Source organism: Lithobates pipiens, unplaced genomic scaffold, assembly GCF_037356315.1.
Source record: "Lithobates pipiens isolate NorthernLeopardFrog02 unplaced genomic scaffold, aLitPip1_a1.2 Scaffold_16, whole genome shotgun sequence".
Classification (NCBI taxonomy): domain Eukaryota; kingdom Metazoa; phylum Chordata; class Amphibia; order Anura; family Ranidae; genus Lithobates; species Lithobates pipiens.
This window is the reverse complement of record NW_027507748.1, coordinates 531,274,833-531,300,997: the sequence shown is the minus strand read 5'-3', so window position 1 is coordinate 531,300,997 and position 26,165 is coordinate 531,274,833. Positions and strand designations below refer to the sequence as shown.

At 41.1% G+C, this 26,165-nt stretch overlaps 1 protein-coding gene and 1 pseudogene across 5 annotated transcripts in view; one reads left to right on the top strand and one right to left on the bottom strand.

Moving 5' to 3' along the window:
- ENOX1 (ecto-NOX disulfide-thiol exchanger 1) overlaps positions 1-26,165 on the top strand; it is a 784,997-nt gene that overhangs the window by 415,614 nt on the left and 343,218 nt on the right. For all 5 annotated transcript variants that reach the window (XM_077483208.1, XM_077483202.1, XM_077483205.1 and 2 more), the window contains one exon: positions 133-185. The gene's annotated coding sequence lies outside the window, so the exon portion shown is untranslated. The remainder of the gene's footprint in view (positions 1-132; positions 186-26,165) is intronic.
- LOC143984442 (acidic leucine-rich nuclear phosphoprotein 32 family member D-like) lies at positions 20,980-21,746 on the bottom strand (annotated as a pseudogene).

The following is a 26,165-nucleotide window of genomic DNA, read 5'->3' as shown; positions in this document are numbered from 1 at the left end:
ACAATATCCATTGTATAGACTTTTTATGCATTTTGTCTTTATTCTTCTAGTCTTTTAATCCTTTAAAACGTGTGATTTGTAGTAAAACAATCTCCTAATTTATGGTATTAATGTACTTATTGTTTCTTTCAGCTTCTTTGACTTCGGCACTGAAGAAAGAATTTAACTTCTGAGTATTTGCACAGGCAAGTGATAAACTGACTCATGAGTAGTTAAGCATTTGCTTTTTAAATGCTTCTGAAAAACTGTTTTATAATGAATATTCTCAGGACATGCATTTGCATTTTAGAGCAGCTATATTATACAGGAGAACCCATGAACCTGTAGAATGGTGTCTACTCTCTCTAACTTTCATACATGAATAATGATTAATAATAAGTAGGCTGTTCGTTTTGTGTGGAATGTATTCAGATAGCTGATTCACCTGTACTTAGAACACCCAGAGCCCTTAAAGTCATAATCCTATGTGTCTGTTCAACAAATAGTAAAGCTATCCATCAAAACAGATGACATATTGTAAAATGAACAGGAGAAGCCAAAGAACCTAAAGATAATATGCAACAATGTTATTATTGTAAACCCAAGATAGCCCCTTTTTTTATTTGATTTACATACAGGTTGTGATATGCATGCATATTGTACATGAACATCAAAACACAGAAATGTTCCATATAAAATGTAATTAGGAATAAGGAATCTGTTAACCTTGTAAAAGCTATAATGTGCTACATAACGGAAAAACAAAAGGGCAAGATAGATAAAGAGTAAATTTGAGTTAAATGTTAAAGCATTGGGACCAGTGAAGATCCATTACATCAACACACTTATATTGAAATGGTTTACCAAAAAGGGGTGTCCCATTGCTCCCATTTCCTGTCAAAGAGATGCATAGTATTATACAAGGTATGGTGAATTCATTCTGTCAATTTGATCATCTCCATCCTGGCCAACTCTTGTGACCAGGATATGGTGGAGGAACGCCAATTTAGTGCAGTCTTTCAATGAATGGCTCCGAAAAGAGTGTGGCATGCCACTGAGCGGTTTGAGTAAGTCTTGCTACTAAATAGTAACGCCATAAATCTGGGAGGCCAAAACCTCCCAGAGATTGGGGTCTTTACAACAGAGACTTATTGAATCCTGTTTTTTTAGCATGCCATATAAAATTGTTGACGTCTCTTGGAAGAGACTCAATATAAGAATTAGAAACATAAGTGGGCAAGCGACTATTGGGTGATTATGGTGGAATTCCTAGGTAGCAAAAAGAGTGCACCATGTAAAAGCAAAATGTTGTTGTAAAGTGGGGCATTTAGCCAGGTTTACTCCTAGACCAGATATGGTCTGGAAAGACTCCAACAGCCAACTTATCTTTTATGCTTGTTTGCTGCTAAATTAATGAAATGCCCATACATTACTGCCCTTATGGGGATGTGTCAGGGAGTGAGTTCTCTATAAAGTAGTTGTCCATATGTATAGAGAGAGACTGCATAATTGTGGGGTCTGTGAGCAGTGAATCGTTAAGTCTCCATGTATATGTTGTGGGTTTAAAGTGAATTCTTGCTGTGGAGAAGGCAACCATATGGTAATCAGACCATGGGGCAAACGTGAATCTCCGCAGCAAAAGAGTTGACTAATATGACAGGGGGGTAAAAAATATAGTCCAGGCAGGCATAACTATAATGTGGTTAGAGTAAAAAGTGTATGACCTGGAACCTATATTGTGCGCCCACTAGGCATCTATGCGTTGCATTGAGTTTAGAGAGCTAACCTCTGATTTAGGAAAAGCTTGGGCCTCTTTCAGGGCATATACAGAGGCTATGGTGGTGGCACGCCCTGGAGTATAATATATTGGCTTTCAGGATCTTTATACACATGGAGGATGTCAAACATCAAAGAGTTACGTTTGAATATAGCTATTCCATGGGACTTGGCAGAATGAGTTGTGCAATAAAATAGTTTGAAGGCTGTGTCAAAAAATTGAGGGTGATTGGAGACAGAGAAATTAATCTCTTGTTGTAAGAGAATATCAGCTCCTAGACTTTTATAATGGCAAAATGCCTTTTTGCACTTTTGGGGAAAGTTAAAATCCTGTACATTATGGATTATTATTTTAATTAGGGCTAGGGGATAGTAGACGCAATGAAATCTGACACATGGGTCAGAGTGTCCTTGCAGAGCAGACAGACTCTTGTATCCATGTCATGTAATGGTTGCAGATGCCAAACATCATCAAAAGCTCTTAGGAATTGCATACAGTGAAGTAGAACTATAGTAATCTTCCATAACCAAAAAACATAAACAAATCTAAACAAAACTGTGTTTAAAATACAACAATGAACTTAGGGGGTCAGGGGAAAAAATACCAGCTAACTAAATAAGATCATTCTTTGGACTAAAAGGTCCGATAGTTACAACAGGAGCCAGGGTAGTCCATGATGGTTAACAGGGCAGCCTAAGATATCAATGTTGACACATATAAGAGTTTATTACAGATATTACACAGTAGCCTATGTTTTACTGGAAATATCTTCTTTTGTCTCTTTATGTTGCTCTTGGTGTGCAAATTTTTTTGGTTGTTCCAACCAGCACAGAACTTAGATTACAGAGATGGTATGTGAGTTTCATTGTAATCATCCAATCTTCACTGGCCTTCACCTAAGCTTTAAGCTGGCTTTACTCTTGTGTTGTGGTTGCATTCTAATAGCATGAAGCTATAGATATTGTGGCACCATTGATTTATGCTGGCTACACATTACACATTTTTTTTGTTCAATTTTCTTTAGATTTACCTTCAACTATGAAGTGCAAGGGCCTACCTGATTGCATATAATTTGAAATTGTTTAGGTTTGACCTAATATTATATGGTTTTGGTAAATCTAAAGGAAAATTGTACAATAACATTGTGTAATGTGTAGCCAGCTTTAGAATGGTACCCTGATGCACTCATACAAAAGCTGCCAATGCATCTGCACTGCAGCAAACCAATAGACACATAGGAGTTTATTTACGAAAGGCAGTTGCTTCGGATCTTAGTAAATGAGGTAAATGTTCACTTTACAAAGAATATCCAATCACATAACAGAAAAGAAAAGAAAAAAAAAGAAAAACATTTTTGCTGGCACATGATTGGATGATGGAAGTCAGCAGATCTTTCCCTCATTTACTGGAGAAGTCTATTCACCTTTAGTAAATCAATCGCACACTGTGCATTGCCAAAAATTGTGCAGGTCCAGGTTTTTATGTGTTGAGCTACACTGTCAGCCTATTCAAATAAATGAGCTGCCCTGATCCTCCTCTACTCAGATTCCCCGCCAGACCTCATGGCTCCTCCCCCTGCCAAGCGCACCCATAGCAAGCCCCACTCCCTCTCTCTCTCTCTCTCTCTCTCTCTCTCTATATATATATATATATATATATATATATATATATATATATATATATATAATATATATATACACACACACACACACACACCACCATATGTAAGTATTATACACAAAAACAATTTAGTATATGTGGCGTATGACAGTTCGGCCCCACCTCACTGGCTGTGATTGACAGCAGTGGAAGCAAGTGGCTATTGCTGTGGTGTCTGAAGTCTGAACCAATGATGAGGGAGAGAGCCAGGAAAGCTGCTGCTTTTATTTTACTTTAATATAGTAAAGGAAATGTATGCATGGCTAAATACGCCACATATACACACATATATATTAAATTATTTTTGTGTATAATACTTACATATGTGTGTGTGTGTGTGTGTGTGCATGTATGTATATATATATATATATATATATATATTACACACAGTTGTGCTCATAAGTTTACATACCCTGGCAGAATTTATGATTTCTTAGCCATTTTTAATGCAAAAACTTTTCTTTCACTCATGGTTGGTGTTTGGTTGAAGCCATTTATTATCAATCAACTGTGTTTACACTTTTTAAATCATAATGACAACAGACACTACCCAAATGACCCTGATCAAAAGCTTACATAGCCCAGTTCTTAATACCGTGTATTGCCCCCATCAATGACAGCTTGAAATCTTTTGTAGTATTTGTGGATGAGGCTCTTTATCTTCTCAGATGGTAAAGCTGCCCATTCCTCTTGGCAAAAATCCTCCAGTTCCTGTAAATTATTGGGCTGTCTTGCATGAACTGCATGTTTGAGATCTCCCCAGTGTAGCTCAATGATATTGAGGTCAGGAGACTGAAATGACCTTCACTTTATTCTGCTGTAGCCAATGACAGGTCGACTTGGCCTTGTGTTTTGGATCATTGTCATGTTGGAATGTCCAAGTACATCCCATGCACAGCTTCCTGGCTGATGAATGCAAATGTTCCTCCAGTATTTTTTGATAACATACTGCATTCATCTTGCCATCAATTTTGACTAAATTTCCTGTGCCTTTTGTAGCTCACACATCCCCAAAACATCAGCGACCCACCTCCGTGTTTCACAGTAGGAATGGTGTACCATTCATCATAAGCCTTGTTGACTCCTCCAAATGTAGTGTTTATGGTTGTGGCCAAAAAGTTTTATTTTGGTCTCATCAATCCAAATAACCTTGTGCCAGAAGGTTTGAGGCTTGTCTCTGTGCTGTTTGGCATATTGTAAGTAGGATACTTTGTGGTATTTGCATAGTAATGGCTTTCTTATGGCGACTCCACCATACAGCCACACCACATGTTTTCATAGAGTCCTGTATTTCACCTGAAGTTATTTGTCGGTTTTTCTTTGCAACTCGAACAATTTTCCTGGCAGTTGTGGCTGAATTCTAGTTGGTCTACCTGATCGTGGTTTGGTTTCAACAGAACCCCTAATTTTCCACTTCTTGATTAGAGTTTGAACACTGCTGATTAACATTCTCAAATCCTTGGATATCTCTGTATATCCCTTTTCTGTTTTATACAGTTCAGTTACCTTTTCCCACAGATCCTTTTGACAATTCCCATGACTCAGACTCCAGAAACGTCAGTGCAGCACTGGATGTAAGATGCAAGGGTCTGTCAGGAGTCCAGAAACTCATTGACTGTTTATACACACACACACTAATTTCAAGTAAACAGATCACAGGTGAGGATGGTTACCTTTAATAGCCATTCAACCCCCTTTGTGTAAACTTGTGTGCATGTTATCAGGCCAAAATAAACAATGTATGTAAACATTTGATCAGGGCCATTTGGGTAGAAATCATAAATTCTGCCAGGGTATGTAAACTTATGAGCTGTATATATACACACACAAAACCTGTATATACTCAGACATACCTATCATGCAGTATACGTATGTAAAAAAAAAATGAGTATGAATTAAAAGAAAGTCAATAAACAAGCATATCATTGCGTTGCACGGTTCTATAAGAGGCCATTGGTCCTCTGCTATCAGGTCAGAGCCCTGGTTCTTCAGTGGGCTGCTGCTATGTTATACAGATAAAATTAAATGTCTGCCTCTGAGATTTTACATCACTGTATTTGCAGTTCCAATTTTGCTATGCTGTCAAGGTTACAAGAATAATGACTCCAGTTTTGAGGGCCATCATTCTGATAGGCCATCATTTTAATACTGTTGATAGATTTCTTGACATCTATGCTAAGGCAATGTTTGATAGCATTCACATTTCCTAATCTGAGAGTGAGGATTTTGTAGACGTGTTCTTTTATATAGAGGGAAAGACAATAATTATACTCACGATAGAGTGTGTTTGGAAAGTAATCCAATAAAATGTCACTGAGGTTGGTAGATATTCACAGTTAAGATATATCTATACTTCCTCAGTAGTCTCTTTTTACAATTGGCAATGTGACTCATAAGTCTAATACTTAAATCATTGCTTTTGCCAGAGCTAAATAGAACTCTCTAGGGGGGAAGATAAGATGCATGTCATTTGTGTTTGAGGACTGTGAATGTGAAAAAATACAGTATATAGCTCACACAATGCTAAATGACCTCAATCCTGCCAGACACCTTTCTTCATATATGGGAGAGATTATTGTCATGCAACAAACTACTTTTTTTAGTTTAAAACCAGAAATAAGATAATCACTTTAACCACTATAGCCCCAGAATATTTTGCCCACTTCCTGACCAGACATTTTTTTAGGATACGCCACTGCGTCGCTTTAACTGAAAATTGCGCAATCGTGCGATCCCCACAAATAGAGCTTTCTTTCGGTGGTATTTGATCTCCTCTGCATTTTTTTATTTTGTTTTTTTGCTATAAACAGAAAAAAGACTGACAATTTTGGGAAAAAAAAACAATATTTTTTACTTTCTGCTATAAAACATACATTTTTCATAAATTTAGACCAATATGTATTCTGCTACATATAAAAAAAAAAAAACCCACAATAAGCGCATATTGATTGGTTTGCGCAAAAGTTATAGCGTCTACAAAATAGGGGAAGATTTATGCCATTTTTTTTTTTTTTACTAGTAATGACGGTGATCAATGATTTTTAGCCGGACTGCGACATTGCGGTGGACATATCGGCGGTCGTTCTGGGAAGCCGTCGCATGACGTCCACCCAGAACGAGAGTCGCACCTCCCAGCCATCGTTTGATGGTGGGTGGGCGGCAAGTGGTTAAAGTAGAACTATAGGCAAAACCTTTTTTCATTTTAGATTAAAGGTGAGTGTAACCAGTTAGATTTTTTTTTTTTTTTAGCCATCTGTGTCCCATTGTGGAGATTTTCCTTAACTTCCTGTCCCATAGCCAAATAGGAAGTGAGAGGAAATTCCTGAAAATTAAGAGACTTACCCCCAGGTCATCAGAACTAGTGTTCCCAATGAAAGATTACTTTTCTGGGGACAATACAAAATTTGGGATTTTCTTTCACATTCAATGATAACGGTAAGCGGGACAAATAGGGAGGGTGAATATTCTTAACGGGGGCACAGACAGCAATACAACCTGACAAGTGTTTTAATCCCTTTCCACTCTATCCAAAATGGCTTCAAGGTAACAGCGATCACATGTCAGTTGGCTTCAGTATAATCACGCAAATAGGAAACATAAGGGGAAAACAAAGACACTGAATTTCAAAAGAGCCAACTTCCCTAAACTATGAACCTTGCTAGAAGGCATAAATTGGGATAAAATCTTAGGAAAAAGAACACTATGTGGACGATACTAAGCTAAGCAGGGAAATAACTTCTCCGCAGAATGTGAAAACCTTTCAAAAAGATCTAAACAAATTAATGGCAAATGAGGTTCAATGTAGAAAAATGTAAAATAATGCATTTGGGTGGCAAAAATATGAATGCAATCTATACATTGGGGGGGAGGGGGGAAAACCTCTGGGGGAATCTAGGATGGAAAAGCCCTGGGAGTCCTAGTAGATGATAAGCTTAGCAATGTCATGCAATGCCAAGCTGCTGCTAACAAAGCTAACAGAATATTGGCATGCATTAAAAGGGGGTTTATTTCCAGAGATAAAACGATAATTCTCCCGCTCTACAAGACTCAGATCTGGCCGCACCTAGAGTATGCTGTCCAGTTCTGGGCCCCAGTCCTCAGGAACTGTACTGGAGTGAGTGCAAACAAAGGCAACAAAGCTAATAAAGCGTCTGGAGGATATTAGTTATGAGGAAAGGTTGCAAGCACTGAACTTATTCTCTCTGGAGAAGAGACACTTGAGAGGGGATATGATTTCAATTTACAAATACCGTCCTGGTGACCCCACAATAAGGATAAATCCTTTTTGCGTAAGGGAGTTTAACAAGACTTGTGGCCACTCATTAAAATTAGAATAAGAGGTTTAACCTTAAACTACATAGAGGGTTCTTTACTGTAAGAGCAGCAAGGATATGTAATTCCCTTCCACATGCAGTGGTCTCATCTGGGAGCATTGATAGTTTCAAGAAATTATTAGATAATAAGATGAATGACCACAACATACAGGGATATACAAGGTAATACTGACATAATCACACACACAGGTTGGACTTGTATCTTTTTTCGACCTCACCTTCTATGTAACTATGTGCAGAAACATACCGGATGATTCTGCCACAAAGGCAATGAGCTCCTAACTTCTTAAGCACTCTGCCACTGCTGCACTTGAATCCCAAAGCTTGTTATAACCCTGCCCTGTTTGTTTCAGTGGGTTACAGCCTTAAACACTTTCAAAGCTGCTGACTGTTATAATATTTTTTATATATATATATATATATATATATATATATATATATATATATATATATATATATATATATATATATATATATGAGCAGTCAGTTACTAAACTACTGATAACCACCAATGAAAAGAAAAATGTAAAATGGGGACTAAATGCTAAAATTAGGAAGAATTCGTGTGTATATATATATATATATACACAAATTCTTCCTAATTTTAGCATTTAGTCCCCATTTTACATTTTTCTTTTCATTGGTGGTTATCAGTAGTTCAGTAACTGACTGCTCAGACGCCATGAAGGCAAACAGACGAAGCACTGTAAGGCTAGCAGAAAGTTTTCACCAAACTCATTGACTTTGTCTTGCAGACACCTTAATCCTCTTACTCTGCATAGCTGACAGCAGCATTCCCTGCTTTCCTTTCTTGATATTTACCTTCTAATAGGAACACTCATTACTATGGTAGAAATGGAAAGTGATATTGATAGCGAGATCAAAGTCGCTGCATACCCTGAATATACATACATTGGAAAGGATTCCCCATAGGGTTTTAGGCACAAACACTATGAGGCATGTTTTTACAGCTTTCAAGTTTAAGATTTTGCCATTTTGTCATGCATAATGTCACTTCTGAGAGCTTTGTCTATTTATATAGTTGTGCTGAGAAGATTTCCACTTGTTTTTGCCTTATTCCAACAATATCTGCTTTATAGACAGTATGCTAAGGTAGGAATGCTGTCCGGTATTTTTTTCCCTGACCATAAACAATGTCATGCTACATTTGATAGATTTTCTCAGTTGAAACAATGGTCGTGGCATAGCTCTAATTATGTGCCTGCTCAGGTGTTGGTCTCCTACTACCAGTCAATGAGAACATCCTTGCTGAGAGTCTGTTACAGCAGGTAGTATTTGCAGCTGATAGGACAAGATGGGCGAATGTCTCATCCAGCCTGGCCACTGTTGTCTGGTGCCAACTCTTTGGAGGTATGACAGTAGGCCACCTGACATTCACTGACTGATACTGCTCAAGGAGGAAGTTTAAGCAGTTGCTTGTAATGTGTATGGAGAAGACTCTGCATAGTCAAGAAAACTGCCATCAAGGCAAATTAGTGTAATGAAGCTTGAGTCCAGCCTAGTTACAGGGTTGGGGTTGGGCTTTATGGAACAGTTTGTTTTATGTGATGGAGGACAGGGGGCGGTAGCCATTTTGTTGTTGCCCAAAGGAGAAAAATGTTCTGATAAGTTTTATAGTAATAACTGTGTATACATTAAAGAAGGGGAAATAGTGTAATTATGTCAGTGTACTTTTCTCCCATTACCATTTCCCTATCCCATCCTACAGAAGCAGTCTGAAATGTGCCTACAACTCTTACCCAACCTTCCTTTCCCACCACTAACAAAATACACCTGTTTTTTTTTTTTTAGCAAACACCCTCCCCCCAGAATAAAATACACTTGCCAACAACCTACTCACAACTGTGCTTCATTGCCGTACAAATCACCCCAGCCTGTAAATGACTCTTCCCCACCAGAAAAAAATGCAACTTCAAACAACGTCCCACCCCTTACACATGCTCACACAATAGACTTATTACACCTATTAATTCACTCCCCAAAATAAAGCACATCTGCCTGTAACACTCCATCCCCATAGAACACAGCACACTTGCCTGCTACTCCCTGCTCCCTTCCCCCAAAACCCAGAGCAGATTGTCACTGTTGTGACATGGGGAGGTCAGCAGGAGGAACAACAGCTCTCAGCAGGGAACATAATATCCAAGAGCTCTTCCAAAAAGTAAGGCCCCATTCACACTTGTACGACTCCAAAATCACACAGCTTTGATGTAACTTTGGATGGATGTGACTTGTTGTACCTCTCCAAAGTCTGACCCACTGTTGCACCACCATTGCATGTAAAACATTCAGGTATGACTTTCACGCAACTTTTGAGGGTTAACATTGATGTCTATTGCCCTGAAGTTGCTTGAAAATCAGACTAAAATATTGCAAGAAACTACTTTGAAGTCACTGCGACTTTAAGTCGCACATATATGGAATGTGCTCTGGTTATCATTGGAAAATATAGGGTATGATTTGTCATGCGTTTTTGACAAATCACACAAGTGTGAATGGGGCCTAAAGATTTGAGTCACCACCTGCTAGAACGTAAGTACAAAGCTTCTTAATTTGCAGGCTGCCTTATCTACAAGAGGATACTTTCAGATAACATAGATGTGTTCAGGTCCCTCATTCGCCTCATTCTTTTACCTTTTTCAAAGAAAGCAAGCGCAGACAGTAAAATCAAAAAAAATTATAATAAGTTTGCTGTACAAAAACAACACATAAATAAAAAAAATCAAAAGATGCTAAATCAAATTCATTAACCACCTCAATACAGTGCACTTACACCCCCTTCCTGACCAGACCAATTTTCAGCTTTCAGTGCTCTCACAGTTTGAATGACAATTACTCAGTCATCCAACACTGTATCCATATGAAACTTGCGTCCTTTTTTCCACACAAATAGAGCTTTCTTTTAGTGGTATTTAATCACTAGTGTTTTTTTTTATTTTTTGTGCTATAAATAAAATAAAACGTACATTTTGTGGAAAAAATGCCTTTTTCTTTGTCATAAATTTTTGCTAATTAGTAATTTTTCTTCATACATTTTGGCCAAAATTTATACTGCTACATATCTTTGGTAAAAATAACCCACATCAGTGTATATTATTTGGTCTTTGTGAAAGTTATAGAGTCTACAAACTATGGTGCCAATTGCTGAAAATGATCACATCTGATCAGGCCTTCAGTACATCAGGTGTATCTCATTTCTTGAGACACTAACAAGTCAGGAAAGTACAAATACCCCCCAAATGACCCCTTTTTACAAAGTAGACATTCCAAGGTATTAAGTAAGTAGCATAGTGAGTTTTTTTAAGTTGTAATTTTTTCCCACAATTCTTTGCAAAATGAAGATTTTTTTTTATTATTATTTTATTTACAAAATTGTCATATTATCAGGTTATTTCACAGCACACAGCATATGCATACAAAAAATTACACCCCAAAATACATTCTGCTACTCTTCCCGAGTACGGCGATACCACATGTGTGAGACTTTTACACAGCCAGGCCAAATACAGAGCACCAACATTGATGTAGTACCTTCTCATTTCTCAACCACCTATTACACTTTTGAAGGCCCTGGAGTACCAGGACAATGGAATTTCCCATAAAATTACCCCATTTTGGAAAGCAAACACCCCAACGTATAATCTGTGAGGCATAATGAGTCTTTTGAATGGTTAATTTTTTTCCAGAAGTTTTTGGAATATGTGGAAAAAAATTAAAACGCATTTTTTTTACACAAAGTTGTCAATTTATAAGATATTTCTGACACATAGCATGTATATAGCAAAAATTACACCCAAAACACATTCTGCTACTCCTCCCGAGTATGGCGATACCACATGTGTAGGACTTTTACATAGCCTGGCCACATAGAGAGGCCGAACATTGAAGTAGTAGCTTCAGGCGTTCTAGGAGCATAAATGACACATCTCATTTCATTCCTACCCATCACACTTTTGAAGGTCCTGGACCACCAGGACAGTGAAATTACCCACAAAATGACCCCATTTTGGAAAGCAAACACCCCAACGTATATTCTATGAGACATGGGCTGCAAATAGGTAGTCGGCTACTCTGATGGGCTGGAGATAGGTACTCTGGTACTCTGATGGCCTGGTTACAGGTACTTTGGTACTCTGATGGCCTGGTGACAGGTACTCTGATGGCCTGGTGACTGGTATTTGGGTACTCTGAAGGGCGGTGACAGGTACTCCTATGGACTGTGACAGGTACTCGGGTACTAAGATGAACGGTGACAGGTACTCAGATGAACTGTGACGGGTACTCAGATACTCAGATGAACTGTGACAGGTACTCGGGTACTCAGATGAACTGTGACAGGTACTCGGGTACTCAGATTGACTGGGACAGGTACTTGGGACTCAGATGGACTGGGACAGGTACTCGGGTACTCAGATGGACTGGGACAGGTACTCGGGTACTCAGATGGGCTGGGACAGGTACTCGGGTACTCAGATGGACTGGGACAGGTACTCAGGTACTCAGATGGGCTGTGACAGGTACTCGGGTACTCGGAAGAACCGTGACAGGTACTCTGGTACTTTGATGGGTTGTGACAGCTACTCGGGTACTCGGATGAACCGTGACAGGTACTCAGGTACTCGGATGGACCGTGACAGATACTCGGGTACCATGATGGACCGTGACAGGTACTCAGGTACCCTGATGGACCGTGACAGGTACTTTGGTACTCTGATGGACTGTGAAAAGTACTCGGGTCTTCTGATGGACCGTGACAGGTACTCGGGTACTTTGATGGGCCGTGACAGGTACTCGGGTACTCTGATGTGCTGTGACAGGTACTCGGGTACTCTGATGGGCTGGGACAGGTACTCAGGTACTCAGATGAACTGTGACAGGTACTCGGGTACTCAGATGGACTGGGACAGGTACTCGGGTACTCTGATGGGCTGTGACAGGTACTCAAATACTCTTATGGACTGTGATTGACAGGTACTATGAGGGGTGGTGACAGGTCCTCTTTATTGGGGGGGGGGGCAATCAGTGTGATTGGTGTACACTGTAGGCGGTAAGTGTGTGAGGAGGAGAACCCGGTAACATCTCGTTACCGCGGTTTGCTTACATTTTAGTGATCGGCTGTGAAAGGATCACGGCCGATCATGTGGGTAAACAGCTGGCCAATGGCTGTTTACCAGCGTCGGTGACGAGCAGTGTTCCCGGGGAACACGCCGCCACCGACGCACATGCGCAGAGCGCTTGCGTGCATGCGCCGTGCACAGTGGGGGTGTGACCATCTGTGATTGGCCGTGACTTCATCACGGCCGATCACGTGGTAAACAGCCATAACCAATGGCTGTTCACCCCCTTCGGTGGCGAGCAGTGTCTCCGTGACACGCCGACACCGATGAAACAGGGATGTGAGCGCACGATCGCGCGCATTCCCTGTTTAAACGGGAGGCCATCATATGACGGCCTCCCGCCACAATAGGTGCACCGCCTGGCCGTCATTTGACTGCCGGAAGTGAGCAAGTAGTTAAAGTTATTCAAAATATACCCTCCAAACAAAACATACCCTCTAAATAAAGAAAAAAACATAGATATTTTTTCATAAGGACATTTCACCTAAGCAGCTTAAGACTGAAAATGAGATTTCCACTTCTAGTGAAATTTTGTTGTGGACAAAATCTGTTTTGCTAAAATCACTTTGCTCATCCCTAGTGTTCACCTTAGGTAAAAGTTTGACTATGCTAGGTTTCAATAAATTAATTAAGATTGTGATTCAATTAGATTTCTTCCCCCAGTAAATCACAGTCAGAGATATATAGTTTTGTTTATGGATTTAAAGTGTTATTAAATCTTCCACAGAAAAAAAAAAAGAATAAATATAGCTGCATGGCCTACAACATAACCATTGTTTCTTGTCCACGTTTTGTGTGATCTTTATAGCAAAATTATGGCCTAAAACATCACCATTGTTTCTTATCCACGTTTTGTGTGGTCTTTATAGCTTAATCAACCTTGAAAAAGTCTGATATGTGGAGATTCCGCCTATAGAGTGTCTTTACTACCTTGCAGGTTCTCTCTGGAGCCACCATGATGTGCAAAATTCTGTCAGGGACTGAACCTACACATGCCGCTTGGTCCCTGCATAGTGCTGCATAGTGCTGGCAGTGTTCTGGTACAGTGCATGGCTAATGCATGCACAGTATGGGCCACTACCAGTACTGTGCTCTGATGCTGTGTTTAGGATAATATCCCAAATGCACACACTCCTGAAAATGAAGAGTGAGTGGGTGCTGTAGTGACCACCAGCTGGAGACCAGAAGAACTTCAAGGCAAGAAATATGTCACCAGTACACCAGGAAACTCTATAAAAAGGGTTCAACTTTTTATTGATTGATCACATCACATCATAGCATCAGTCATGTGACAAGTGTGAAATGGAAAACAGTGCTATCTTATGTTTGCATATGGCATCAGGGGGGAGGGGGGCAAGGGTGGTGTATTGCTTCAGTTTGATTGGTGGATGCTGTTTCTTTTTTGCACTTGTTACGTGCCTTATCCTGCATAGCTCTGGAACTGAGTTATCTTCTGCTATGATGTGATCAATCGGTAAAGTGTTGGACCCTTTTATGGAGTTCCCTTGTGTGCCGGTGACATACTTCTTGCCCTGGTGTAGTATTGTAGTAGAACTGATCGATGAATCGTTACAGAATCATGATTCTACACCCCCTCCGCGCGCGATCTTAAAACCGCTTTTTCTTTTTTTTTTTTTTTATTACAACATCGGTGTGGGCGGAGATAAAGAGAAAAATTGTAACACTTTCTTTTAGATAAAAGGAATGGACTTTGGTCTGTAAATGAGGTCAGTTTAACCACTTAAAGATTAAACCTTTTTCTGACATTTGTTGCTTACAAGTTAAAATCCGTATTTTCTGCTAGAAAATTACTTAAAACCCCCAAACATTATAATTTTTTTTTAGCAGAGACCCTAGAGAATAAAATGGTGATTGTTGCAATCTTTTATGTCACACTGTATTTGCACAGCGGTCTTTCAAATGCAATTTTTTTTTAAGAAATACACTTTAATGAATTAATAAAAAACGAAACAGTATAGTTAGCTCATTTTTTTTTTTTTGTACCATGTGAAAGATGATGTTATGCTGCGAGAATTGTGAGAGAGCCGTGATCTTTATTCTAAGCAAAAAAATTGTGATGCTCAGTTTGGCCATGTAGTAAAAAAAAATTAGATCACTGTTGTTCTCCCTGACAGTAAGTTCAGGAAAATGTTAATTGGAGGGACACAGGAAAGAGTAAATTCATAGCAACTGAAAAGAATTTGGGGCACAATAAATAAAGTAACACTATATTGGCTACTAGTTGGGTGATCCTAATGAAAAAAAAAAACATTATACACTGAGGGTTTAAAGGGGTTGTAAACCTTTGTGGTTTTGCACCTCAATGCATTCTATAAGTTGAGGTGCATAGAATGCATTCTATGCATTGAGGTGAAAAACCTCTTGCAGTGCAGCAGCACCCCAGTGCCCCGTTTTACTTGCCTGAACCATCCTGAACCCTCTTTTTCTCATGCCAGGGACGAGCATACCAACTCTAGCCGGTGTCTTGTGTCCTGATTGGCTGGATTGATAGCAACGCAGCCATTGGCTCCTGCTGCTGTCAATCAAATCCGATGATGTGGGTGCTAGGCCGAGTCTGGCATTCATGTCTGTGGATACAATTGCCGGACTCGGGAGCACGCCCGCAAGATAACCCGCTCTCCTAGGGGGTTATCTGATACAGGTAGGAGCTGCGAAAACTGCCAGGGGACCCCAAAAGAGGACGATCGGGGCTACTCTGTGAAAAATGAGCTGCACGGTGGAGGTAAGTATGACATGTTTGTTATTAACAAAACAAAACAAAAAAATGATCTTTTACAATCACTTTAATACTACTTTAAAGTCTTTAGTAAGTGCTAAATTCTTGGCATTGGTGTTTAGAAGTTGGTAATGTATGTTTTTTAAGTAATGGTGAGCTGTAAATGATTAATAAGGGAACATAACATTCTGACACACTCTCCTAGTGCTGTAGTTATGGCTATGGTGTAGAAAGCATTTAAAGGGAACTTGTCATGGAGCACCTTTTAATACCACAATGACAATACAAGGAGGATAAAATGTATAGTTACTGTGTATGCTTCCCCCCCCCCCCCCGACTCAAAACATCATTAGCTTTATGTACTGTATGTGTATGTTATTTTCTGTACTATATAGTGCTAAGATATAAAATTGTTTACAGAGTAGTGTTGAGGATATGCACCAGAAAAATTTCATTGAAAAGCCCCATACAGTTTTTCTGCTGAGTTTTTCCTTCAGATTTACCAAAACCATATAATATGAGGTCAAACTTTAGGAGTGTCAATTTGTATGCAATCAGGTAGGCCCTAGCACTACATGGCTTTAGTAAATCTGAAGGAAAAACTCAGCAGAATCTGATGTCATGCTTGCAGTGCCATTATTTCACCAGATGCACTTGGTGGCAGAAAATGGTACTTGAGTTTCTTTGGCGTGTTTGTCACGTGACAGGCAGCTTATTTAAATCAATGAGCTGTCATGAATCAAACGTACCAAAAATGCTCAGGGTAAAACGCATCACTCAATAAATGCAGCCTTAAATTTACATGGAGTACAACCAGATAGGTAGTTCTAATTGTCATCCTGTGAAACTGTCTTTTTCTGAACTTCCCGACGCCATGGGGTTGATTTACTAGAACCGCAGAGTGCAAAATCTGGTGCAGCTGTGCATGGTAGCCAATCGGCTTCTAACTTTAGCTTGTTCAATTAAGCTTTGACTAAAAAAAAAAAAAAAAACTGGAAGCTGATTGGTTTCTATGCAGAGTTTCACCAGATTTTGCACCATGCAGTTTTAGTAAATCAGCCCCCTTATGACTGCTTGTATCACTATTTCCTGAATGGCCCCAGATCCGAGCCTGTGAAGATACAGGCCATGTTTTTTCCTGTTTTTAAGCAAATACATTTGTAGTGCTCAAGGACTGAGGTTGCACAGCATAAAAGCATGTGATTCCAATAAACCGCCAGCAAAAATCCTGGTTCTGATGACAACTTCTGTAGGTTATTAACAAAAAACTCAATACAGCACATCAGGGCAGGTTTGGATAGTCATATAATTAAATGACACTTAATTAATCGATACGTCTTGAAGTCAACAACCATTAAAATCTTGGCCAAAATTGATATACAGTGAGCCTTTTAATGCTGACACAATGTACCCTTAAGAATATAATATACCGTATATACTCGAGTATAAGCCGAGATTTTCAGCCTCTTTTTTGAGGCTGAAAGTGCCCCCCTCGGCTTATACTCGAGTCATCGCTGTCTGCCCGCTCGATCAGCGTGTCGAGCAGACAGACAGCGGCCATTCTATTCAAAAGCCGCGCCTCCGGCTCCGCCTTCGCCTGTGATAGGCGGAACACTGAATTTCCCAGCAGCCTGTGTTCCGCCTATCACGGACATCGTATCATCCTCGTACTACGGACGAGGATGATACGACGTCTGTGATAGGCGGAACACAGGCTGCTGGGAAATTCAGTGTTCCGCCTATCACAGGCGAAGGCGGCGGCGCAGCTTTTGAATTTTACAATGGCCGCCGACGAAGAGGGCACGGGACGGAGGCAAGGCAAGGCACGGCACGGGACGGGACGGGACGGGGGCAAGGCAAGGCACGACACGGGACGGATGCAAGGCACGGCACGGGACGGAGGCAAGGAGGCAAGGCACGGGACGGAGGCTCGGGACAAAGGTAGGCTGGACACACACACACACACACACACACACACACACACACACACACACACACACACACACACACACACACACACACAGGGATGGATGGAGACACACACACACAGGGATGGATGGATGGAGACACACACACACAGGGATGGATGGATGGATGGATGGAGACACACACACACAGGGATGGATGGATGGATGGACACACACACACACAGGGATGGATGGACGGACACACAGGGATGGACGGACACACAGGGATGGACGGACACACAGGGATGGACGGAAACACACACACAGGGATGGACAGGCATGTCTCACCCTCGGCTTATACACGAGTCAATAAGTTTGCCAGTTTTTTTGGGGGTAAATTGGGGGCCTCGGCTTATATTCGGGTCGGCCTATACTCGAGTATATACGGTAAGTTGTACCCTATACTCGTATGCGAGTCCAAAGCATAGAAAGCTAGTATTCATAAATGTCCAATCAATGTGTCCCATAAGGCATATATCAAATGCACTCAGTAGCATATAATACCTACTGCCATAGATTCAGAAAATATTCCATCAAAAATAAGCAGATGGCCATCAAACATATCCTAGAAGAAGTAAGCATGTGATTCCAAATGCTCTAATCCCACCCAAAAGCATTGCAGCGCTCCTATGGATGGCGGGAAGCTTCCATTGTGTCTCCTCCTCCTCTGTATCACGGCAGCTTCCGCTGCGCGTCTCCTCCCTTCACCTCCTAGGCGTCCAGTTGGATCGCCTGTCCTTTCAGCCAATCGGGTGACAGGTCCCAGGACCCACTTCCTGATTGGCAGGCAGGAAGATCCGTGTGGCAATAGCGAATTATCATTCGCTATTATCACACAACTGGATTGCATTTGGGTGACTGAGTTTCTCATGTGCCTATAAATGCTGTATAGAAGCTACTTGAACGAGTTGATATAAGGTCTTCAATGTAGTTGGGAAAAAAAAAATGAAACCAACTATTACTAGGTAAGCTCCAAGCACATTGCTACAAAGTTACTGTGCCAATCTTCTTACTATTTCCTGTAGCCTGGATCCCACAGAGATGTTTCTGATGCACTGTTCTATATACACAAGAATGAGATAAGACGTGTTGCATATATGCAGTTTCGCCTAGAATATGGAGTGTATGCAGTTGATTTGGTTTGCTTGGCTTTGGCATTGCTTAGGATTTAAATATCTCATTCTGTAACTGCAGTGATGAGCCAAGTAAACAGTCTGTTAAACAATGATTTCACACTTGTTTTCAGCACCATATCCTTTCTGACTCCCAGCAATTAGTTGAGACATCTTAGTTATATAATTAGGCAAAATTCCCAATTTAACACAATATTACATGAATCATGTTAAAATGCTGTTTAAAAGCTGGTTGATTTTTTAGGAGAAAGGGACATCTCACTCTTCATTTACATGAGAAAGGGACATCTCACTCATCAAAAAAACAAAAAAGCATGCATTCTCTTAATTTTTTTTATAAAAATCAAAATAATGTTAGTTGTAGTAATCAAAATAAGCTCTCTCCCCACGAGTGCAGGAGCTCAATTTTCATATATAGAGGAAGGTGGAAATGAATTCATATTTGCTGAGAAGTTACTGGTGTGTGACAGTACATGCAAATGCAAACAATACAGAACCAATGTACTCTCACCTTGAAGAGATGCCGGTACAGCTTTCATTCTTTCTGAAATGTACCAAATTCTCAAAATAACCTGCTTGGCTCCTACACTGGGTTAATGTCTGTTTATCTGACTAAAACATGTTGAATCTTATCGCTTATCATGTTTTGGATATTGCCTGCTTTTAGATAAACCACATTACACTGCTTAATGTGAAGAAGTTTGCACGATAACGGGATCTCATCATTTGGCTTCATTGTTGTCTTCTTTATATGTGGAGAAAATATTGGCCTCTATACTGTCCTAAATTATCTATCTCACAAAACTTTTTAACGAGCACAGTAAATCAACATAATGTCCATCAACTTCATCATGAATGCTGCTGCTAGACTCATCCACCTTACAAACCCCTCTCTGCCAATTCCTCCACTGGTTTCCACTCATCCAACAAATTAAATTCAACATACTAACAATAACTTAGAAACCAATCCTCAACTTGGCCCCCAGCTACATCACTAATCTAGTCTCACAATACCAACCAAATCATCCTCTTTGTTCCTCCCAAGATCTCCTGCTCTCTAGCTCCCTCGTCGCCTCCTCCCTTACTCGCCTCCTGGATTTCTTCCGAGCCTCTCCAATTTTTTGGAATTCCCTACCACAGTCTGTCTATGTCCAACTCTATACACTTTTAGGCAATCCTTAAAAACTTTTCTCTTCAGAGAAGCCTATCCTGCCTCCACCTAACAACCGTACTTTCTTTATCATACATCACGGGATACAGAGTTAGGCTATTATTCATTACTTACTGGGTTATATGCTATCTTTAGGTGAATGGACACTGGTAAATAAAGTCGTAGACTGGAAGTCCGTCCCTGTACAAAAAAAAAAGAACTGTTGCTCCAGGTGTATGATCAGAGCTTAAAATTAAGTACCTATTAGAGTGCCAGCCCCGGCCCGCCTCCGTGGGAAACTTGTAAGAGAAGAAAGGATTGGTTAAACATCCAGAAATCCCAATTTGCCTTTTACTGTTCACAGTGATAACACCAAAGACCCCAACATAAGGTCATGTAGACGTGTTTCACACATACATCTTGTGCTTAATCGTTAAGTACAAGATGTATGTGTGAAACACGTCTACGTGACCTTATGTTGGTGTATTTGGTGTTATCATTGTATAACTCCTGTATAACACTGTATAACCCCTCCCATACAGGAAGTACTTCAGTTTTTTATCAGTGTCTGCAAGGTGCATGGGCAAATTTTTGAGTTCTCTAGAGCTCCATGTCTTGAGTCCCAAAACAGTTCTTATAATAAAACAAGGGATTGGCCGGATCCATTTGAAAAAAAAAAGCTTATTTGCTTAAATAAACAATACGCGATCCTCACATATTATTATACATGTGTAGAGAGCACATGGGTATTGTCGTCTTTTAAAAATTCACTATGTGTGTTTAACAGTCATACTGATTAACCTCTTCATTCCCCAAGGAGCCTTCTACACCTCTGGGACTCGAAAGGCAGTGTAAAGGGAAATTTAAAAGGATATGTATTCTATGGAGGATAACTAAAAAAAAAAGGATCTCAATTGTTTTAACTGGAATGATAAAAGGGGCACAACAACTGTAAAACCACACCTTTTTTTCCTATAAAAACTTACATGTTAAATTCTGTAGGGACATCTATTTTACAGGTACAGACATAGAGATCTGCATTATCGCTCTATTATCAACCCCAAAGGCTCAGAAAGACTGGTCCTAGCGTTCCACATATGATGCTTCAATCCTCGCCTTCATTGCCTTCATCTTCTGCTTCACGCTTTATCTTTTCACCGTGTTCTATGACTACCTCTTCTTCATCATCCTCTTTTCTTCTCCCTCACCAACATCTTCAACATAATAATTGTCCTATTCATCAGGTATCTCTTCTTTTGTTAAATTTGATAGCACAACTTCCTCTGCATCCTCCCCCAAATCTGATTTACTCCTCCTCCTCATTCTCTCCTTGAGGGCCGGCCTCATCCTATTCATCTTCAGGATATTCATATTCTTCACACTCTTCATCCTCCTCTTCAGAGTCTGGGGCGTCATTATCTTCCTGGTCGAACCCATCCAAGTACATGATTTGTGGAATTTTGCAAAATATTTTGTCTCTGTAATCTTCTATGTTGGTGATCTCACAATTAAAGAGGTCCAAACTCTTCAACTTTTTACATTTGTAAGAGCTTCCACTGTGCTCAGATCCTTGATCTTGTTACCACTTAGTTGAGATAAGTGAGGTTGGAACACCTTTCTCTTAACACCTACAGGCCTCCTGAGATACTGTTGTCATTGAGCTCCAGTTTTCTGAGTTTTGACAGCTGTGTGAGCTTTGCCAAAGAAGAAAGTTCTACGTTGGCCATGCTGAGAAAATTCCAGCTCTTTCAACCCATCACTCAAACCCTCAATCTCTCATTCACTAGACCGACAGTTGTCTAAAATCAACTCTGTCACCTCAGCTGGGGATCTGTTCCTCAGTTCCAGAGCGATTTGCTTTTTCATCTCCATATTCCCAGGCCAACCCTCTGAGGGGTCACACCGGTCAGCTGCACACCTGATGGGCGCAAGGTGGGCCTCACTGGATCGAAGACAATGGCTGAAGTCTGATAAAAACAATAATGTGACCTGCACCAAGCAATCCCCGCCAACCGCCCCTTCTCCCTCAATGCCTGCTCAATGACTGAGACTCCATTACATGGCACAGACATGCCCTCCATTGTAGGTAGTGTTAAACAAATGGATGTCAATATGTTGCATCTTTTTATACCCTCCCTCACCCCGCCCCCCCCCTCCCCCAGTCAATTCTATCTGGTCAAATTCTGCTATTATAATACTATATATGCTCTGGGTGTAGAGGGTCTTTGAAATAGGTGCTCCCTCTCTCCTAAGAACCCCACCATCTTTTATATTTATATAGCAGTTGGGGGCTGAAGGGCGTTGTCTGTCTAGGTCTTTCATTTAAGAGGGAGCATTAGCTATCTCCCTGTCCATGCCCTTACCCTTCAACATGTCTACAGTACATGATATTCAAGCCCCTTTTCACCTCCTGAAATGTTATCAGAGGTGGTGATGTGAAATCATTGCTCAGCACATTATTGTTACATTATCGTTATTGTGTCATCACATTCCATTAAGCCTTATGATTATGGTTATACCCTCCATCACATAGATTTAGAGACCATTGCTCTGCAGTGTAGTTGCTTTTTGGGGTCTAGAACATGCAGTCTGTCTTTTTATGAATCCCCAACCAGTATCTAATTGCTGCATTTGCACAGTAATAGTTTTATTTTTTTCAATTTTCTTTATTTTCCGTCCCCATCTCCATTTTCTCCTGTCACTTCTTACAATGACATAGCGTTGGACTGTATTAACAGCCTCTTCCTTGATTTCTCGTAAGTGGCCGTATTGATTTTTCATATGTAAAATCATCTGCTAGAAATTATTGTGCAAATTCAGCCTTGTTTCATGACAGATTGCATGTGAAAGCCTGCCATGCCACATGGTGCTATTCATAGGCAATAAAAATGATCCTAGCATGGCCGTTTTAAATTCTGAGCTGTGTGCATGCCTGAAAGTCTGTTTGGCAGTAGAGCTCATCCGTGTGTAGCCAGAATAGATGAAAATTAGGATGTCCGGACACATTCTGAAATTTGACACAACTATTTAACTTGCTACAGGAATGGAACATTCATACAAAAAAGACATTTTGTTTCCAGTGTGTGTATATAAGCAAGATCAATTTGACAAATAAAAGGAACACAGTTGATCTTTCTTTGCTATAGATAGCAAATCATATTTACCGTATATACTCGAGTATAGGCCGACCCGAATATAAGCCGAGGCCCCCAATTTACCCCCAAAAAAACTGGCAAACTTATTGACTCGTGTATAAGCCGAGGGTGAGACATGCCTGTCCATCCCTGTGTGTGTGTCCGTCCATCCCTGTGTGTCCGTCCATCCCTGTGTGTCCGTCCATCCCTGTGTGTCCGTCCATCCCTGTGTGTCCGTCCATCCATCCCTGTGTGTGTGTGTGTCCATCCATCCATCCATCCCTGTGTGTGTGTGTCTCCATCCATCCATCCATCCATCCCTGTGTGTGTGTGTGTCTCCATCCATCCATCCATCCATCCCTGTGTGTGTGTGTCTCCATCCATCCCTGTGTGTGTGTGTGTGTGTGTGTGTGTGTGTGTGTGTCCAGCCTACCTTTGTCCCGAGCCTCCGTCCCGTGCCTTGTCTCCTTGCCTCCGTCCCGTGCCGTGCCTTGCATCCGTCCCGTGTCGTGCCTTGCCTTGCCCCCGTCCCGTCCCGTGCCGTGCCGTGCCTTGCCTTGCCTCCGTCCCGTGCCCTCTTCGTCGGCGGCCATTGTAAAATTCAAAAGCTGCGCCGCCGCCTTCGCCTGTGATAGGCGGAACACTGAATTTCCCAGCAGCCTGTGTTCCGCCTATCACAGACGTCGTATCATCCTCGTCCGTAGTACGAGGATGATACGATGTCCGTGATAGGCGGAACACAGGCTGCTGGGAAATTCAGTGTTCCGCCTATCACAGGCGAAGGCGGAGCCGGAGGCGCGGCTTTTGAATAGAATGGCCGCTGTCTGTCTGCTCGACACGCTGATCGAGCGGGCAGACAGCGATGACTCGAGTATAAGCCGAGGGGGGCACTTTCAGCCTCAAAAAAGAGGCTGAAAATCTCGGCTTATACTCGAGTATATACGGTATGTGTTGGAAGGCTGTAATTACAGGGTCAAAATCATGCATTTCTGGCTTTATGTGAAGACACTTGAAGCAACCACAGGAGCTGTCTTTTTTTTTTAGCCAACAAAAGTGACTCTGAAACAAGCTGAAAATTGCATTTGGTAAACAGGGAAATCATCATAGACAGGGTATAATTTTAATATGAAATTCAAACAGATAGCACATGTTCTGAAGCCAGATTGCTGAGAGACGTGACTCCTACAACATTAGGGGTTGGTTCAGTTCTCTAAAATACATTAGTAATGCATTAATGGTCTTTGCAGTGTTAAAATATGACACTGGGCTTTCAACAGGACAGTAACACAATCACTTCTCCACAGACCTGGGCTCCAAAAGTACAGAGGAACCTGACAGTTGCCAGTCTAACTTGTTTACAGTTTGGACATGCAGACATAAAATAGTGGATGACCAGATCAGGATCTCTGCTCTAGTTTATTGATCAAACAAAAGTGCAGATAGGAATAACAAAAATGTCTGATGCTTTTTCATGGTGCTGTATCATAGACTATTCCAACCCAGGAAACAGCAAAGGGAAAAACACCAAACAGCCAATGAGAAAACCACACATTTTCAAGAAAAAGGAGGTATAAACTTAGAGGTTTATTTACTAAAACTTCAGAGTCCAAAATCTGGTGCAGCTGTTCATGGTAGCCAATCACCTTCTAAGGCCCCTTTCACACGGACGATCCGTTCAGGTCCGCCTGTCAGTTTTTCAGGTGGACCTGAACGAATGCTCCATAGAGGTCTATGGAGCGTCAGATGTCAGCGGACAAGTCCGCTGACATCTGACCTGCTCCAATCCAAAAAAGTGTGACAGAGGAAAAAACTATTTTTCCATCCATCATCGGATCGGATTGGGTGACGACGGACATTGCAGTCCGTCGTCACCCAATCTCCCATAGGGGAGAGCGGCGCTGTGACAGGTCCATCCCTGCACAGTGTGTGGAGACGGACCTGTCATCTTCCTGCTCAGCGGAGATCGCTTCGGCGATCCCCGCTGAGCAAGCGGATATCCACGGGGCGGATCAGCACTGATCCGCCCCATTTGAAAGGACCCCAACTTCAGCTTGTTCAAATAAGCTTTGACAAAAAAAAACATGGAAGCTGATTGGTGTCTATGGAGAGCTGCACCAGATTTTGCACTCTTCAGTTTTAGTAAATTAACCGCATAGTGTCATAACTTCCAAAAATAATATTGCTGTCCTATTTGGGGTCTATCATGCTAAAACAACATGTTTGTTTAATGTAGCCTACTATAGCATGCACCTATCTTTCTATTGCTCTGTTTGGCTGCTGGGAATGAAGGAAAGTTCTTGAACAGCTGCTGATCGCTGAAGGTGTGACAGCACTGATAGGCGCTAGTACTGTCACTAAAGGTGAGTCACAATACTCCTTCATACCTAGAAGTATTATAGCCATGAGCAAAAGTTTTGAGACTGTCACAAATAGTAATTTTCACAAAGTCTGCTGCTTCAGTATTTATGATGGAAATTTGCATATACTCCAGAATGTTATGAAGCGTAATCAGATGAATTGCAATTAATTGCAAAGTCCCTCTTTGCCATGAAAATTAGCATAATCCCATAGAAAAAAAATTTCCACTGCATTTATGAAGAATGCTTTGGGCACCCAAAAAAGTCCAGCAAGCGCCATCACAGTCTCCTACAATTGATATAGCTGTGGGATCGGGGCACCACCAGTGCAGAGCTTGCTCAGGAATGGTAGCAGGCAGGTGTTGAGTGCATCTGCATGCACAGTGAAGAAAATACTTTTGGAGGATGGCCTGGTGTCAAGAAGGGTAGCAAATAAGCCACTTCTCTCCAGGAAAATCGTTAGGGACAGACTGATATTCTGCAAAAGTACAGGGATTGGACTGCTGAGGAGTAAACTCATTTTCTCTGATGAATCCCCTTTCTGATTGTTTGGGGCATCTGGAAAAAAACCTTGTCCGGAGAAGAAAAGCACTATCATCAGTCCTGTGTCATGCCAACAATAAAGCATCCTGATCCATTCATGTGTGGGGTTGCTTCTTAGCCAAGGGAGTAGGCTCACTCAGAATTTTGCATAAGAACACAGCCATGAATAAAGAATTGTATAAAAACATCCTCGGAGAGCAACTTCGCCCAACCATCCAAGAACAGTTTGGTGAGGAACAATGCCTTTTCCAGCATGA